The sequence below is a fragment of the Gopherus flavomarginatus genome, chromosome 12, assembly GCF_025201925.1.
Source record: "Gopherus flavomarginatus isolate rGopFla2 chromosome 12, rGopFla2.mat.asm, whole genome shotgun sequence".
NCBI classification, from domain to species: domain Eukaryota; kingdom Metazoa; phylum Chordata; order Testudines; family Testudinidae; genus Gopherus; species Gopherus flavomarginatus.
Window position 1 is genome coordinate 35,373,734 of NC_066628.1, and position 17,156 is coordinate 35,390,889.

Genomic DNA, 17,156 nt, shown 5'->3' on the forward strand with positions numbered 1-17,156 from the left:
GGGGAGTCCCGGGTCCTTTAAATAGCCCCCGGAGCCCTAGGATAGTGGGGGGCTTGGGGGCTTTTTAAAGGGCTGGGGCTCCAGCTGCCTCTGCTGCACCCCCTGCCCTGCCCGCACCAGCCCCGCCCCCTGCTGCCTGCAGCCAGCTCTGCACTCCCTGCCCACAGCCAGCCCCTACCAAACCCCGTGCCCTGTCTCCAGCCAACCCCTGCCACATACCCCTGCCTGCACCAGCCCTGCACTGCCCTGTCTCCAGCCAACCCCTGCTGCACCCCCCTGCGTGAAGCCAGCCTGTCCCATACTCCTGTCTCCAGCCCTGCCAACCCCTGCTGCACCCCCCTGTGGCCCTGCCTGAAGCCAGCCCACCCCACACTCCCCTGTCTCCAGCCAGCCCCACACCCTTTGCCCTGCCTGCAGCCAGACCCTACCTCCAGTCAGCCCCTGCCCTGCCTCGAACCAGCCCCATGTCCACTGCTGCCCTGCAGTTCCCAGGCCAGTAACCTGCACACTTGCTTCAATGAGGGGGGCAGGAAGCAGCGGGAACCCACACATGTGCATGCCCCCAGGGAGTGGCGGGGACCCACACATGTGAAACGGCAGTCATTAATAACCAATCAACAGCATATATGGTGCAATGTACATAATATACAATTTTATTATTTATATAGTTATGGAAAGTAAATAATACATGGAAGAAATGGAAGGCTTTTTTTTACACTTTTTTCTTTTTAAGTCATCCCTGCCAGGGCCCCGCCGAAAGTGTTCGAATTGGGCCCCGCACTTCCTAAAGCCGGCCCTGCACCCACTCCTGTAACAAACTCCTAACCTATGTTTGAGTTATTGAAGTCCTCAAATCGTGGTTTGAAGACCTCAAGCTGCAGATTTAAAGCAACTCATCCAGGCCAGAGAGAGGGACCCAGGCGACATCACCACCGCTACCAGTATCAGCTGAATCCCAAAGACCACATGGAATGAAACAGGATTGGAAACAACAACAGCAACTGCTCTAGCCCATCACAACTAATGTCTTTCTATTCCCCAAGAGGACAGTTATCATCATCTTTGATACCATGAGAGTCAAACAAAGGGGAGTTTCTTTCTAAAAACTCTCTCCAGTTAAAGAGAAAGGGAATAAGGGAAGTTACTAAATTGAAAGCCGTATTTAATACTTTGCATTTCAAATGCTTTAACTGTTTTTCCTTCTTTTCTGTATTTTTAACAAAAAGTTAAAAGGAGTTTGAATGGTGTGTTTGCTACGTACTAAACAGGCTAAAGTCTCTGCATACCAAACCCCAGACCTTATTTAACACTGTCTAATGTTGGACAGTGACTGGGTTATGTTAACACCTTTAGCCCATATATTACATATAAATTAATATAACAACACAGGGATAGACAGTTTCACAGCATTGAGATGGTTGTGTAGTACAGCTGTGTGTGCATGGGTGTTAATAGCCTTTTTATTTTGTTTTTTGCCAAGTTAAGCTAAATCAATTGAAAACCACACATTTCCTAGTCTTGTAGACTAAGCCAGAGAGGGAACAAGTGTGAGTGAAAGACATAGGCGACTAAAGCTCTGTCTACACTACGCAGCTTTTAGCGACATGGCCGTGCCACTACAGCCAAGCCACTAAAAGGCGCACGGCGTAGCTGCTGTTTGTCAGCAGGAGAAAGCTCTCTTGATGAAAAAAAAACTTCCACCCCCAACAAGAGGCAGCGGCATTGTTGGTAGGAGAGTGCTCCTGCTGACAAAGCGCTGTTCACACCGGTGCTTTTCGTCGGTAAAACTTTTGTCATTCGGGGGTGTGTGTGTGTGTTTTTTTTTTAACACTCCTGAAAAGTTTTGCTGATGAAGTTCCAGTGTAGACAAAGCCTAACAGACCACAAGACTTCCATGACTTTTTCACTAGAAACATAATGTAAAGCCATTTGCATTTTGATGGTGTCTTTTGACATCGGCAGACAATGTCACTAATCAGGAAGAAGACGAAGAAAGCACAGCTGGTGTTGCTTCCAAAAAGACAATCAAGGCAGCCTGCCCATGGCCAAATGAGCAGTGGTCACCGCCTAGTTTTGCAAGGAATTGCAGCACATACGTCCTCCTGTCATAACATTTCTTCCCAGATCTGGACCTTAGCATCCAAAATATGGGTGTTAGCATGAAAACCTCCAAGCTTAGTTACCAGCTTGGACCTGGTAATTGCTGCCACCAGCTAGGAATTACACAGTGCCTAGCTCACTGTTGTCTCCCCAAACCCTTCCCTGGGGGACCCCAAGACTCAGATGCCTTGAGTCTTACAACAAAGGGAAATAACCCCCTCCCCTTGTTTCCTTGTTACTTCCTCCCAGACTCCCCTCCCTGGACGACCCTAGGAGATTCCCTGCTTCCAGTCCTGGAAACACAAGTAACGAGAGATCTAATCTCTCTTCCCCCTCTCCCAGAGGGTATGCAAAGTCAGGCTTAGTAAATCTAACACAAAGAGATTTTCCCCTTGACTTCTTCCTCCCACCAATTCCCTGGTGAGCTGCAGACTCAATTCCCTGGAGTCCCCACTAAAGAAAAACTCCAACAGGTCTTAAAAAGAAAGCTTTATATAAAAAGAAAGAAAAAGGACATTAAAAATAGTCTCTATAATAAGGTGACAATATACAGGGTCAATTGCTTAAAGGAAAAAAATGAATAAACAGCCTTATCCAAAAAGAATACAATTTAACACATTCCAGCAACTACACACATGTAAATACAAAAGAAAACAATATAAACCTATTGTCTTACTACCCTTGTACTTACAACTTGGAAACAGAAGATTAGAAAGCCTGGAGATAGAAAAATCACTCTCAGAGCCAAGAGCGTCAGACCCAAGACAAAGAACAAAGAACTCACACCCAAACTTCCCTCCACCCAGATTTGAAAAAGTCTTGTTTCCTGACTGGTCCTCTGGTCAGGTGTTTCAGGTTACTGGTGTTACCCCTTTACAGGTAAAAGAACATTAACCCTTAGCTATCTGTTTATGACACCTCCACAAAGTGAAACTCACATGGCCCAGTGGAACTAGGCTGTGGAAGGCAGCCTGCCACTCTGCCTAGATCAAAATCCCTGGGGTCACTCATCTCAAAGATGTGCCGAGGTCCTGCATGGACAAACAGCAAAGCCAAGGAAATTGTACAACAAATGTAGCAAATAATGTAACCTACCCTGCCTGTTTCAGCCATCCTTCTCTCTCTCTCTCTCTCTCATACACAGGACCGGTGCTAGTGTTTTTAGCACCCTAGGCGCACGGTCATTTCGCCACCCCGCGCACTGGTCCGCGGCTCTGGTGGAGCTGCCGCAGCCGTGCCTGCAGGAGGTCCACCGGAGCCGCGGGAGCAGTGGACTGTCTGCAGGAATGCCTGCGGCAGCTCCACTGGAGCCGTGGGACCAGGGGACCCTCCACAGGCATGACTGTGGCAGGTCCACCGGAGCCGCCTGCCGCCCCCTCCTGGCAAAATGCCGCCCCCCAATAATCCTGGCGCCCTAGGCAATTGCCTAGGCTGCCTAAATGGAAGCGCCAGCCCTGTTCATACACACACACAACCCCTTCTATCTTTCTTACTGTGCAGTTGATAGGAATCTGTATGGATTCTACAGCAGCCTGGTGTTGACTGATTGTCTAAACCATGCCCTGGTGCCTTCATTTTTCATTAGCATAGCACTGTCAAGGCTGCAGCAAGCTTTAAATGTTACATATCTCATTTGTACAGCTCACCTCCACCCACATGATTGATGGCAGGGAACAGTTCTGAAAACAAAGAGGTTTTTTGAAATAAGAGAAAACATCACCTCTCTGAGATTTACACGTTCAATCAAACATAAGCCTTAATTCTCTCCCTCTCTCTCTCTCTTTTTTTTTTATGCAGGGAGCAGATAATAGGTAGATTTATCCATCCATCTGCTTTGTTACACGCTTCTTGGCTTGGCAGCTTATTTGTTGCTATTAAACTATGCTCATCTCCATTGACATTTAAAGGACCATTATATGATTACTGTCACAGTCTAATACATGGATTCTGAAACCAATCCCCTCCCCCTCGATGATGGATTCACATGTTTATGTCATTGTAATTTGTTTTTATTTTTCTGCACATGCTGTGCTCTAGCTAAATGCTTTTACTGTCAAAGGCAGTTTTCTAAAGGACCCACCCAGAAGACCTAAGTTGTAACTGAATGGCTCTGGGCAAATTGGAGCTGCCCTTGCTTTCAACAGCTTTAGCAAAATAAAACAACAGAACTCTTTGAAAGCCTAACTGCATTTTGGAACCACCTTTCCTCCACCTTTCTGAGTCACTGTCAAAACAGAGCGTTAAACATGATACACCAGGATATTGCAATTCAGTGGCTGCATGCATACACACAGCTGCTTCACCACCCATGCGCAGAACACAGAATAGAACTCATGACCGTCTGTTCTCCAAACAGAATAGTGCTTCAGTGCAGGAGACTCAATCCTAGCTCTTCCAGGAGCACCAGTATGTGGCTCTGTAATAACCTTAGTCCCAGTTTTGGACCTTAGCGTCCAAAATATGGGGGTTAGCATGAAAACCTCCAAGCTTAGCCACCAGCCTGGACCTGGTACCTGCTGCCACCACCCAAAAAATTAGAGTGTTTTGGGGCACTCTGGTCCCCCTGAAAAACCTTCCCTGGGGACCCCAAGACCCAAATCCCTTGAGTCTCACAACAAAGGGAAATAATCCTTTTTCCCTTCCCCCCTCCAGGTGCTCCTGGAGAGATACACAGACACAAGCTCTGTGAACCCAAACAGAGTGAATCTCCCTCTCTGTTCCCAATCCTGGAAACAAAAAGTACTTTCCTATTCCCCCCAGAGGGAATGCAAAAATCAGGCTAGCAATTCAACACACAGATCTCCCCGATTCCTTCCTCCCACCAATTCCCTGGTGAGTACAGACTCAATTTCCCTGAAGTAAAGAAAAACTCCAACAGGTCTTAAAAGAAAGCTTTATATAAAAAGAAAGAAAAATAAGTACAAATGTTCTCTCTGTATTAAGATGATACAACACAGGGTCAATTGCTTAAAAGAATATTGAATAAACAGCCTTATTCAAAAAGAATACAAATCAAAGCACTCCAGCACTTATATTCATGCAAATACCAAAGAAAAGAAACCATATAACTTACTATCTGATCTCTTTGTCCTTACACTTAGAAACAGAAGACTAGAAAGTAGAACTACTTCTCCAAAGCTCAGAGAAAGCAGGCAGCCAGAAAACAAAGACAAAAAACACTCAATTCCCTCCACCCAAAGTTGAAAAAATCCGGTTTCCTGATTGGTCCTCTGGTCAGGTGCTTCAGGTGAAAGAGACATTAACCCTTAGCTATCTGTTTATGACAGGCTCCTATCCTCCTTGTTGACCAGACAGAGTGGGCAACATAACCACAAACATTTGAGGCAGTCTGATTGCAATGAACAGTTTGTCAGCACAGGGAGCACTGAGGAGAGCTTTATATGGATACATAAACAGGAAGTGAAACAATGAATTCACACTACTTTTGCTCTTTTGGGTAATGCTGATTGCCAGTTTGGATCCTGAATCACTGAGATCTGAGTATTACTGCTTGTATAGCATCTCTGAGATCAGAACCCTACCCTGTAAGCAGGCATTCCCAGCCTGCTCCTAGTACAGCATATACGATGAATAGTTTCCAAACTTACACCTCTCCTCTCTTTTTTATTGTTAACTTAAATAACAGGCATAAACTTTCTGCCAGAGCTTGGCTGTTTCTAGGATTACTCTTGATAACATCTCTTATTCCTAATTCCCTCTAACTCAGAAAGAGAATCGAAACCTCTATAAACTTTTTGCTTTTTGCTAACCCACTTAGCTTGGCTGCCAGGGTGAATCAGCAGGAGGATGACCCTGTGCAGGACCTAAGAACTCGATGCTAGCATGAGTCAGCAGAGTAACTCTGTGTCTGTGTGTGAGGTCAAGAATCTGACACCAGGGTGTCTCAGCAGGTGTCCATATAATCTTCCAGGGAGGAAAATGATTAGACAAGATTGGCATCTCTGGAGGCTAACAGAATCACCTCTAAAATTCTGGCCTAGAGCCATCCCTACTTCATCCTGGAGGGGAAATAATCATTTTTTAAAAAAAAACTAATCATCTGTGGATGGCGAAGTAATAACTGGCCAGCTTATATGCTTATGTGGAAGGCTGCAGGGATTTTGATATTTGTTTTTATGAAAGGATTGCTGGATCAGCCCTGAGGATTGGCTATCAACTGCAGTATAGTATCAGAGGGGTAGCCGTGTAAGTCTGGATCTGTAAAAGCAGCAAAGAATCCTGTGGCATCTTATAGACTAACAGACGTTTTGGAGCATGAGCTTTCCTGGGTGAATACCCACTTCGTCAGATGCATGCACCCACGAAAGCTCATGCTCCAAAACGTCTGCTAGTCTATAAGATGCCACAGGATTCTTTGCTGCGACTGCAGTATAGGAATATGACAGGAATCTAGGTTCAGAAATGACCTTGAGACACTACAATAATATTTAGCACTTCTCATCCAAGGATCTTAAAGTGCTTTGCGAAGAAGGGTAAGTATCACTATCCCTTTATACATCTGGAGAAACCAAGGCACAGAGTGATCACGTGACTTGCTAAGGTCACCCCAATAAATTAGTAGTACACCTCTATCCCGATAAAACACGACCCGATATAACATGAATTCAGATATACCGTGGTAAAGCAGCGCTCCGGGGAGGGCGGGGCTGCATGCTCCAGAGGATCAAAGTAAGTTCAATATAATGCAGTTTCACCTATAACACGGTAAGATTTTTTGGCTCCCGAGGACAGCGTTATATCGGGGTAGAGGTGTATAAAGCATAGACCTCTTGGCTCTCAGGCCAATGCCCTGTGTAGAGAGGGAGGTATTTACAGTATTTTTTTTATAAAAATCACATGCTACCAAGATTACCTGTGTGCTATTCTGTCTGAATATGCAGAGTTAAATCAAAGGGGTTGTTAAAGGAATGAAGCAGGAAATGCAGAACAATGACTCAGATAAGTGTCCTTTAAGAAATGAAAGGAAAGCTGTTTCGGGGAATCCTCCCTATTTAACTCCATCCAAGCTAAGAACAATTTACTCTTCCAAGGTTAAGCTTAAGATCAAAGAGAGTCCTTAACTGTAAAGATGCTTGCCTTAGAAAGGAGAGGGTAGCGGGGGGCTGAAGGGCAGGCAAGAGACAGAAAGAACATGCTGCAAGCTAGACAATCTGCTTCTCCCAGACAGAGATCAGGGTTACCTGGGTTGAGGGGAATGTACAAATGCTTGCAAGGAAAGATTAAGGCATAAGCAGAGGTGAAAGTAAGCCAATATGGGCCGGTATGCATACCGGCTCTGATATGCCATGCCGGACTGGGCCGGCTTCTCCAGCAGTGATTTCAAGGGCCCAGGGCTCCAGCAGCTGCAGGGAGCCCCGGGCCCTTTAAAGTGCTGCCTGAGCCCTGATGCCGCTATCCCAGAGGCAATTTAAAGGGCCTGGGGCTCCCCGCAGTGGCAGGAGCACGAGGCCCTTTAAATCCCCGCTCGAGCCTGGCTTCCGGAGCCCCAGGAGCCAGGCTCCAGCAGGGATTTAAAGGGCCTGGGGCTCCCTGCAGCGGCTGGGCTACTCCAGCAGCAGCAGGGCTCCGGCGGTGATTTAAAGGGCCCGGGGCTCCCCACAGCAGTTGGAACCATGCCGCCGCTACCCTAGCCCTAGCCCGAGCCCTGCCGCCCTGGGGTAGCAGCAGCAGGGCTCCCGCAGTGATTAAAAGGGCCCAGAGTGCCACAGCGGCTGGAGTCCCAGGCCCTTTAATTCGCCCCTGAGCCCCAGGGCTCCCAGCCACCTCTGTAGCTGGTGGCTCCGGAGTGATTTAAAGGCCATGGGCTTTTAAATCTTGAAAGGCCACACCTCTTCCGGTTGAGGCAATGCCCGCGCATGACTCCGGCATACCAGTAAGTCCTTTAAGTTACCTTCACCCCTGGGCACAGGTTAAGGGAGACAGGCTTCACTTAGACTGTAAGCTCTTTGGGCAGGGACTAGGGTGACCAGATGTCCTGATTTTATAGGGATAGTCCTAATTTTGGGTTTTTTCCCCTCATATAGGCTCCTATTACCTTCCACTCCCATCCTGATTTTTCACGCTTGCTGTCTGGTCACTCTAGCAGGAACTGTCTTTTTGTTCTGTGTTTGTGCAGCACCCTGCACAAGGGGATACTGGTCCAGGACTGGGGCTCCAAACTTCAACGATAAAACAATGACTAATATTAAGTAGGGTAGGTCTCTGTTGTTTAACTCTTTGCTCTGCGTGCTCTGTATCTTCGGGCGGAAGAATCAACAGTGCTTTGTTTTGAAGATGCTGTTTTGTAACTGCAAATTTATACTGCCACAGGCTCCTAAAAGGAAACACTTGGGTGCCAAACCCTGTTGGGTCTGTCAGGCTAACATGACTGGGACATGGAGATCCAGCCTAAGAATGGTTGGATGCATGGTTTCACTCAGAGTGAGGTGCAGGAAGCCGGCCGGTCAGCTGAGGGGTGCACTGAAGAGGGCACAGTGGGTCTAAAGGCATGGCTTTCCCAGTAACCATGAAACCTGTTCACTGGAACACACTGCTGCTTAACAGCAAGGCCAGCATTGATGGTAACTTCCTCAAAGGGGTGCTTATGGTTTCAAATCAATGTGAGTGCAAAGTTGTGCTACCCTGTGCCACCTCCTAGGTCTGTTCTCCATTACCCTGCACTTCATGTCATCATGTACCTCCGCGCGAATCTGAATGGTAGCATTTTACATTCTCCATTTCCCTGCACCAGTGCAAGATGAATCACACCCTGTGTGTGCAGGTGCTTTCCAATTTCAAAGGAGATGAACTGCCATCAAATCCCATGGATGTGTGTGTTTCTTCCTCAGAGCTAATAGCCACAAGCCGCCTATATCTCAGGGCTTGTCTACATCAGAAAGTTGCAGCGCTGGTGAGGGAGTTACAGCGCTGCAACTTTGAAGGTGTACACATCTGCAGGGCATCACCAGCGCTGCAACTCCCTGTTTGCAGCGCTGGCCGTACTCCCGTTTTGTCTCGGGTGTAGAGGATCCAGCGCTGGTGATCCAGCGCTGGTAATGCAATGTAGACACTTACCAGCGCTTTTCTTGACCTCCGTGGAATAAGCAGGTATCCCAGCATACCTGAGGATACCTCTCTGGTAATCAAGAAAACTCCTCTGCCCTGTGCTCACCTGACCCCTCCTTTAAATCCCCCGGGAAATTTAAAAAATCACCTTCCTGTTTGCCAGTCACAGCAGCTGGAAGCGGACGTTGATGAGGAAGCTGAGGATCGTGCTCGTGGTAAGTAGATTGCAATGCTCTGTCCGTCCCCCACCCCCCCTTCCAAGCGGGAAACCTGCCCTGCGGTGTGCTCTGTCCGTCCCCCACCCCCCCTTCCAAGCGGGAAACCTGCCCTGCGGTGTGCTCTGTCCGTCCCCCACCCCCCCTTCCAAGCGTGAAACCTGCCCTGCGGTGTGCTGTCCGTCCCCCACCCCCCCTTCCAAGCGGGAAACCTGCCCTGCGGTGTGCTCTGTCCGTCCCCCACCCCCCCTTCCAAGCGGGAACCGTGTCCTGCGGGGTGCTCTGTCCGTCCCCCACCCCCCCTTCCAAGCGGGAAACCTGCCCTGCGGTGTGCTCTGTCCGTCCCCCACCCCCCCTTCCAAGCGGGAAACCTGCCCTGCGGTGTGCTCTGTCCGTCCCCCACCCCCCCTTCCAAGCGTGAAACCTGCCCTGCGGTGTGCTCTGTCCGTCCCCCACCCCCCCTTCCAAGCGGGAAACCTGCCCTGCGGTGTGCTCTGTCCGTCCCCCACCCCCCCTTCCAAGCGTGAAACCTGCCCTGCGGTGTGCTCTGTCCGTCCCCCACCCCCCCTTCCAAGCGGGAAACCTGCCCTGCGGTGTGCTCTGTCCGTCCCCCACCCCCCCTTCCAAGCGGGAACCGTGTCCTGCGGGGTGCTTCTTCCTCACCGATCCCCCCTTCCAAGCGGGAAACCTGCCCTGCGGTGTGCTCTGTCCGTCCCCCACCCCCCCTTCCAAGCGGGAACCGTGTCCTGCGGGGTGCTTCTTCCTCACCGATCCCCCCTTCCAAGCAGGAACCAAGGCATCCCACTAACATAGGAGAATTTTAAGCAAAAGTACTCACCCCATTGCTAGACATGTCTTAGCTTTCTTGAACTCTACAGTGTTATGTGAGGTATGTGAGAGGGATGCTACCTACAGTTTCCAATGTCCTTCAAAAGTTGATAATAAACAATGATGCCCCTGTGTATTACATGTCTCTATCTCTATTTTTTCTAGACAACTCGAGTAATGCGGCTGTGTCACCGGCCTCACATAGATTGCAGAATTTGAGGCGCAATCCTAGGAAATCAAAAGAGGAGCTGATCAAGACCGTTCTGAACCACTACAACAGGGAAAGTAGGAAGACTGAGGAGTGGAGAAAAAGTGTACAGGAATGGAGGCTGACTGAAAGCAGGAGACAGGAATTGTCTGCCAAAAGAATAGCCAGGCAGATGATGAGACTCCTGTCTCGCCAAACCAAGTCTTTTGAGTCTCTTGTAGCCATGCAGGCAAATATATACCGTGATAACCCACAGGCTTCCAAAAGCAATGTTCCTTGTCCCCCTGTGTATCCTCAAAATAGCTTTAGGCAGCACCCAGTTCCTTATTATCATCAGCTGCCCCCAACACCTATAACATCACCTAGTAACCAAGATATGTTTAATTCTTACCCAGTGCACTCCACCCCCATCATTCTGCAGCAAAGTAATGGTGAGTTGCATCAGACGGTTACAATTGAGTAAAATAGGAAATAGTAAAACCTCTGAATGTACTGTGAACCACCCATACCCCCTTACCTGTTTTTTACTGTATGACAAATAAAAGGTTTTGGTTTGTATTTCTTTCCATATGTTTTATTGGTGATAGAAATGGTTAATTATACACAGCAAGGTAAAGCAAAGCACAACACATGCACCAAACATTACTGCTGGCTCTCAGCATCAAATTGCTCCCTTATAGCATCCCTAATCCTTGAAGCCCTTTCCTGGGCCTCCCTATTAGCCCTGCTCTCTGGCTGAGCAAACTCATTCTCCAAACGTATAACCTCGGAGGTCCATTCCTCACTGAACCGTTCACCCTTCCCTTCACAAATATTATGGAGGGTGCAGCACGCGGATATAACTGCGGTAATGCTGCTTTCCATCAAATCTAGCTTCCCGAACAGACTGCGCCAGCGAGCTTTCAAACGGCCAAAAGCACGCTCCACAGTCATTCTACAGCGGCTCAACCTGTAGTTGAAACGTTCCTTGCTCCTGTCAAGCTTCCCAGTATATGGTTTCATGAGCCATGGCATTAATGGGTAAGCGGGGTCTCCCAGAATCACGATGGGCATTTCCACGTCCCCTACTGTTATATTGTGATCTGGGAAAAAGGTCCCGGCCCTAAGCCTCCTGAACAGGGCACTGTTCCTAAATATGCATGCATCGTGCACCTTTCCAGGCCATCCAGAGTAAATGTCAGTGAAATGCCCACGGTGATCCACAAGCGCTTGCAGAACCACAGAGAAGTACCCCTTGCGATTAATATACTCCGATGCCAGGTGGGGTGGAGAGATAATAGGAATATGCGTCCCATCTACTGCCCCTCCACAGTTAGGGAAGCCCATTTCTGCAAAGCCATCTAAAATGTCCTGCACGTTACCAAGAGTCACGGTTCTTCTTGTCAGTGTTCGATTAATGGCCCTGCAAACTTGCATCAGCACCATTCCAACGGTGGACTTTCCCACTCCGAACTGGTTCGCCACAGATCGGAAACAGTCTGGAGTTGCCAGCTTCCAGATTGCAATAGCCACCCGCTTCTCCACAGAAAGGGCATCTCTAAATCTCGTGTTCATGCGCCGCAGGTTGGGGGCGAGATCATCACAAAGTCCCATGAAAGTGGCTTTCCTCATACGAAAGTTCTGCAGCCACTGCTTGTCATCCCATGATTGCAGGACGATGTGATCCCACCACTCAGTGCTGGTTTCCCGAGCCCAAACGCGCCGGTCCACGGAGCAGAGCACGTCTGTTATTGCCACTAGCATTGTACTGTCTGCATATTGATGCGATTCAGTACCATCGTCCGACTCCTCAATGTCAGTCACACGCACATTTAGCAGCCTAAGGATTAGATCCACAGTAAGGCGAGATGTGCTGGCAATAGTCATTAGTAAGGTATTCAGTACCTGAGGATCCATTCTTGAAAGATAATGCAGAAAAACCGCTTTAGAGTCACAATGCTGCCACAGTGCTCCGCATGTGTACCAAAGCAACGCTGGCTGTTGGAACAGGAACAGGAAGCAGAAGGACAATCACACTTCCTTCCCCTTCCCACAAGCCCCAGCGCCGCTGTGGGACGAGGTGCCCTGTGGGATAGCCGCCCACAATGCATCACTCCCAACAGCGCTGCAGTGTGGCCACATCTAACAGCACTTGCAGCGCTGCTAGCAGTAAGTGTGGACACTCTGCAGCGCTGGCCCTATACAGCTGTCCTAATACAGCTATAACAACCAGCGCTGCAAAGTTTTAGATGTAGACATGGCCTCAGTCTTGATTAGTGAGAGCAGTTTGCTTCCTGGGTGGCAGGGTAACACATTAGGGGAGGTTTAGAGCAAGCTTGCTGTGTATGAGGTTCAGTTCTTACGGCATTTGAAGCAATAGTCATGAAGGGCCAAATTCAGCTCTGACAAAATGGGGCACAACTTGCATTAGCTTTGGGAATGTCACATTCTTAGCCTCTGGCTAAATTTGGTGCTAAGAATCCATTGATCAAGTAGGGAAACATCAGCTGTGTTCAATGATAGCTAAACCCACTTGCACATTGGGGCCAGATATTTGAGCTATTGTGAAGAATATCATTCTCAATACTCTCCAGTGGCAACCCACTCAGCCAGTGAAACTCCAGCTGAGAAGCACTACATCATCAGGACACATTCTCATAGGCCAAATGTACTTTGAGGTAGGCTAGCAGCTTCTGAAAGCTATTTTTTCCCATCAGATTAACTCTTTCAAGAGGGTGGAGAAGTGTGTGCAGGGTCCCAGTCCCCATGAATATGGGTCTGGGAAGCTGCAGGTCAATGAGGATCTGCAGTTTTGGATTTAAAGGAGTAGGATTTCCCCAAAAGCACAAGTCTGTTAGCGAGAGAGTGGAAGGGAGAGCCAGAGAGGGCGGTTTTGGGGCAGACTAAGCATTTCCATGTGTATGGGCACCACAGCTCTGGCTTGGACTGAGCTGAGACACAGTGGAGTCCACAAAGCGATTAAGCACCAGACAAACCTAAAATATGCTTGCAGCTGTGAGCTGAGGTAAGTGTGTCTGAAGGGCAAGGAGCACACAAGACTCTTCTGAGCATCACTCCAGCCGCATTGCCAATTCAGCCACCTTGTCCCTTCAAGCAGCCTCATGCTATTTGGAAGTTATTAGCTTGCCTTGTTATTGGAAACACATCCCCCGCTTGCTCTGGGGAGCACAGACTGTCACTTCAGAGAGCAGACGTCAAATCCACTAGGTCCGTCTGGCCTGCATCCTGCATCAATCCTCTTTAGTCAAATCCTGCAATCCCATTCAAGTCTCTTTGTTCAAAGCCACTCTGCCGTTGCCTCTTCCAAGCTGCTCACATCCCACTGAGACAGACTCATCCAGCTTGTCTCTAACAGGCAACTCTAGTTTTTACAGAGCCATTTCAGGAAAACAAAATGTGCATGTGAAAGCATATTCCTAGAAGCCTAATACAGAAACAGGCAGAGAAAAGCCCCCAGGCTATCTCCTTGGTAGTTAACACTACTCTAGGCTAACGTCAGACAGATCCACTCTATTTGGCTAGCAAGGGCAAAACTTTGCAATGCCTTTTGCTGTGAAGAAAGATCCCTTTGCAATTTGGGGGGGTGGGGTGTGGGATTCAGTGTATAATGCACAAGTCAGCCACCACTTGGAGACCTGTGATCAAATCACTTTTGAGAGCACACATGAAACGAATTTTAACTGTTACAACATGTCCCTAGTGGGCACTACAGCAGCCCAGGAGAGGAAGAGCACTGAAGGAGCAGGAGTGATGCTGGTCTGGAGGGACGATGAGGAGAATCAGCACAGCTTTGTGGGGATGCAGGATTAGAAGAGCAAGAATAGCTGGAGGTCAGGTCTGAAGTGGATCAACAGAGCTATGTGGGGTTGCAATGTTGCAATACGCCGGGGGTGCCGCAGCTCAGGACTGGGGTAAATTGGCAGAGTCACATAGAGAGGCCATGCTGTGGTCCATGCTAGTAGTCGTTCACTTTCTCTTTTCTCACTTTCAGTGTTTATGAATTAAATAGACTGATGAATTCTTGCATTCAAACTAGGGTTGTTGACTAATCGCAGTTAACTCACGTGATTAACTAAAATATTAATCGTGATTTAAAAAAATTAATAATCTCAGTTTTAGTTGCATAGTTAAAAAATAGAATACCAACTGAAATTTATTAAATATTTTGGATGTTTTTCTTCATTTTTATATATAATTGTATTCTGTGTTGTAATTGAAATTTTTGATTATAAACATTTGCACTGTAAAAAAGATAAACAAAAGAAATTGTATTTTTCAATTTACCTCATACAAGTACTGTAGTGCAATCTTTTTGTCATGAAAGTGCAATTTACAAATGCAGATTTTTTTGTTACATAACTGCGCTCAAAAATAAAACAATGTAAAACTTTAGAGCCTGCAAGTCCACTCAGTCCTACTTCTTGTTCAGCCAATCACTTAAGACAAACAAGTTTGTTTACATTTGCAGGAGATAATGTTGCCCGCTTCTTGTTTACAATGTCACCAGAAAGTGAGAAGAGCTGTTCGCACCGCACTGTTATAGCCGGCATTGCAAGATATTTACTTGCCAGAGGCGCTAAAGATTCATATGTCCCTTCATGCTTCAACCACCATTCCAGAAGATATGCGTCCATGCTGATGATAGTTCTGCTTGATAATAATCCAAAGCAGTGCAGATTGACGCATGTTCATTTTCAGTATCTGAGTCAGATGCGACCAGCAGACAGTTGATTTTCTCTTTTGGTGGTTCGGGTTCTGTAGTTTCTGCATCGAAGTATTGCTCTTTTAAGACTTCTGAAAGCATGCTCCATACCTCATCCCTCTCAGATTTTGAAAGGCACTTCAGGTTCTTAAACCTTGGGTCGAGTGATGTGGCTATCTTTAGAAATATCACATTGGTACCTTCTTTGCGTTTTGTCAAATCTGCAATGAAAGTGTTCTTAAAATGAACATCATGTGCTGGGTCATCATCCGAGACTGCTGTAACGTGAAATATATGGCAGAATGTGGGTAAAACAGAACAGGAGACGTACAATTCTCGCCTAAGGTGTTCAGTCACATGTTTAATTTATGCATTATTTTTTAACAAGCATCAGTTATTTTTCTGTACATAATTCTACATTTGTAAGTTCAACTTTCATGACAAAGAGATTGCACGACAGTACCTGTGTTCGGTGAATTGAAAAATACTATTTTTGTTTTTTTACAGTGCAAATATTTGTAATAAAAATAAATATAAAGTGAGCACTGTACACTTTGTATTCTGTGTTGTAACTGAAATCAATATATTTGAAAATGTAGAAAACATCCACAAATATTTAAATAAGCGGTATTCTATTATTGTTTAACAGTACTATTCATCACACAATTAATCAAGATTAATATTTTTAATTACTTGAAAGCCCTTGCTCAAATCACTAATCCTGCAAATTGCAGCAGTGTCACATAGGGGATACCAGTTACTCCCTTCCAGGGAGTACATTATACACTAACCCTCCCAGCAGAATCTCCTAGGGAACCATAGGCATAGTTTGACTTCTATATTTGGGGGAACGGCTGCATTCAGGCATCAGCGGGGGAGAGGGGAACAAATTCCATGCCTGCCCACAAGGGCGCCATTTCAGATTTGGTGGGAGCGCAACTTTAACTATGATTCTAGAGCCTACTTAGGCAACTGAAAAGTCTAGTATTTTTGCAGATAACAATTTAGAAATATCTGACAGTAGTATTGTATCTAATTCCTGTATCAAGAAAGAAAATGGAATAAATATCAGCCCCACTCAGCTCTAATACTAACATGTTCTGATATCTTGTGGCAAGTCACTTATGGGACACTGGTTAGGTTTAAAAATTATAATGTATATTCTTACTCAGATACTCTTACTAAGGCTATGTCTACACTATGAGGCTTTTGAATTCATCTTTCTTAACCATGGGAGACCAGATGGCACACAGTATTCCAGATGAGGTCTCACCAGTGCCTTGTATAATGTACAGTACTAACACTTCCCTGTCTTTACTGGAAATACCTTGCCTAATGCATCTTAGGACTGTGTTAGCCTTTTTCATAGCCGCATCACATTGACGGCTCATAGTCATCCTGTGATCAATCAATACACCCAGGGCTGTCCTTAGGATTTATGGGGCCCTATGCAGTATTATTAAACTGATGCCCCTATGCCTGACTTGGGGCACAGCCACCACCTCCACCCAGGGAGCCCCAGAAGAACCCCTTCTCCTATTGCTGACACACACTGAGCTTTGTAGGCACAGACACAGTGGCAGCCCAGGCTCACGGCCTGGGGGCGAGGTGGGGATGAGGCAGCAAAGGATACCGAGCTGCTAGGCCCGCCTCATGGTGACGGAGAGTCACAATTCTCCACAGAGACCCCTGTACCCTTTCCCTCATGCAGAATGCGCAGCACCGGCACGTTTGGCTCTGTGAATATAGCCCCTGCCCAAGGAGACTGCAGTGCATGCTGGGTGTGCAGGAGCCAATTTGTTCTTACCTGCTGTCCCGGTGGTGCCCCTATTTTCAGGTGCCCTACACAGAGGTGTATGCTGTGTATGCCTAAGTATGGCCCTGAATATACCCAACTCTTTCTCTTCCACTGTCACTTCCAACTGATAAGTCTCCATCTTATAGCAAAAATTCTTGTTTTTAGACCCTAAATGCATGACCTTGCACTTTGCACTATTAAATATCATCCCATTTCTATTACTATCCTATGTAAATGTAA

The 17,156-nt window shown here is 47.0% G+C and overlaps 1 protein-coding gene and 1 long non-coding RNA gene across 5 annotated transcripts in view; one reads left to right on the forward strand and one right to left on the reverse strand.

Annotated features, from left to right (window-relative positions):
* Nucleotides 1–17,156, forward strand: part of MXRA7 (matrix remodeling associated 7) — an 836,957-nt gene that overhangs the window by 262,122 nt on the left and 557,679 nt on the right. The gene's annotated exons all lie outside the window — the stretch shown is intronic.
* LOC127032289 (uncharacterized) lies at nt 9,402–10,058 on the reverse strand. 4 transcript variants are annotated; one of them, XR_007768746.1, is made up of 4 exons: nt 9,964–10,058; nt 9,858–9,910; nt 9,593–9,804; nt 9,402–9,541 (listed from the first exon to the last, which is right to left on the reverse strand). It is a non-coding gene; the product is annotated as an uncharacterized LOC127032289 (long non-coding RNA). The 4 variants fall into 4 exon arrangements; XR_007768748.1 differs by lacking the exon at nt 9,858–9,910 and adding an exon at nt 9,805–9,857 and having other exon boundaries at nt 9,593–9,751; nt 9,911–10,058; XR_007768747.1 differs by lacking the exon at nt 9,858–9,910.